Below are 1,870 nucleotides of genomic sequence, written 5' to 3' on the forward strand. Positions count from 1 at the left end.
GAGCGGCTCTAAAGTAGGCTTTTCCAACCTACCCCTCCATGAGTTGAGAAGCTCTAAAGTAGGCCTTTCCAACCTACCCCTCCCTGAGTAAAAATTTTCTACACTGTGCTCCTCCCTCGCCCCGCCCCTATCTAAGGTTGGCCTTAAAAGCCTACTTTGGTTCAATAAAATTTGACTCTTGACAAGTGCACATTTGCTTGAGTTCTTCCTTTCTCCCACTCATCTTTTACAGGCTGCAACCCTCTTCACCCCCACGAATAACTAGGTCCCGCGGGTCAGGGCAGTTCTGTAGGCCTCTTGTATTCTTATAGGCTTCCCCTTAAGTTGGGGAAATTTTCTTCAATGATATTGTTGAAAATATTTTCTGGGCCTTGGAGGAGGGAATCTTCTTTTTCCTCTATTCCTATTATTCTTAGGTTTTGTCTTTTTATGTTGTCTTGGATTTCTTGGATGGTTTGTGTCAGGAATTTTTTAGATTTATTATTTTCTTTGACGGATACATCAATTTCTTCCATTGTATCTTCAACACCTGAGAAAAATATGGAATGCTTCACGAATTTGCGTGTCAGCCTTGCACAGGGGCCATGCTAACTTCTCTGTATTGTTCCAATTTTAGTATATGTGCTGCTGAAGCGAGCATGCAAATCGCTGTCTTAAATTAGTTAAAAAGTTATGCAAGCTTGACTTAAGGGTCAATCTGGTGAATTTTCCACAGATGCTCTATAAGGAAAGTATTCACAAATAATTGGTCAGGTTTAAATTTTTGGAGACTGATTGAGAATTATCTACCTTCACAGAATTTTAACTGCTTGGGCAGAATATCTCTTTCCAGGCAAGGAATGCAGTGAGTGGGAATAGTCACACAGGTTTGCTAATGCTCAGAGTACTGAAATTTAATGCTAAATTCACCCCAGGTTTGTACTGACTAAACAGTATTAAAGTTACTCATTGGTCGCAGACTGTTTCTCAAAGAAGGGAGATATTAGAAAGACATTGCAGATGCGAATGATCATGTGGCTTTCTTGAAAACAAACTCAGGCAGTCAGCAATGAATGGCTGTCTATCTCAATTCATTACATATGCTCCAGTACTGATCATTAATTGTCTCTGTAATAGAAAGTTAGTGAGAGTCATGATTTGACCGTGATTTCAACATAGTACCACGAGCCAAAAAGTTAGTTTGGAAAGAGAACGGTCATTGTGTTTACATAGTGTAAACCTCTGGTACTATAAGAATGCTATGGTAAAGTACGTAGTCTTGACACTCTCCACTGAAAAATGTTTTCTTATATTTTACCAACGTTTTCTCCTCAGGAACCTTCAAATTTAATAAAAATAAAAATATGAAAGAAATACAATAAAAAGAAAAAATAATTCTATTTGTTGATCATATATAATCATATATAATCTCTAAATATTAGACTATTAACAAGCTTTCTCCTTGGTTATAACTTCTAACCTAAGGAGATTTTCAAACTTTATGTAACACTTTTAAATAATGTCAAGTAGAGGGCATAAGCTTTAGAGACAGTAAGCGAGATTAAAATGTGTTTATGTTTTTGAATGGTCAGGTTTTCTATTTCTTAGAATTAATAAATTCCTTTTCTTCACCTTTCGATTGCAAATGTGAATGAAGAAGCTCAGCCACTAAAAGCTTTCTCTGTTCTGCAGAGTACACAAGTGCAGTTACAGCACACATATTAAGAGGCTCGCAAGCCCCTGGAACTCTAGCTTGAGAGCATCAAATTTTCTTTTTGCCTCCATGTTCACTTTACTCACATACTCAATCCCGTACTCAGAGAAACATATATATTTAAACTAAAATGTTTTTTTGAGCACATACCATGTAACTAGATGATATGGCAGTTTT

General features: G+C 36.8%; 1 non-coding gene across 1 annotated transcript; it reads right to left on the minus strand.

Moving 5' to 3' along the window:
* Positions 1 to 534: 534 nt before the first annotated feature.
* Positions 535 to 640, minus strand: LOC132654493 (U6 spliceosomal RNA). Its single transcript, XR_009592133.1, has one exon. It is a non-coding gene; the product is annotated as a U6 spliceosomal RNA (small nuclear RNA).
* Between the last annotated feature and the right edge of the window lie 1,230 nt (positions 641 to 1,870).

This window comes from Meriones unguiculatus, chromosome 5, assembly GCF_030254825.1.
Source record: "Meriones unguiculatus strain TT.TT164.6M chromosome 5, Bangor_MerUng_6.1, whole genome shotgun sequence".
In the NCBI taxonomy this organism is placed as follows: Eukaryota; Metazoa; Chordata; class Mammalia; order Rodentia; family Muridae; genus Meriones; species Meriones unguiculatus.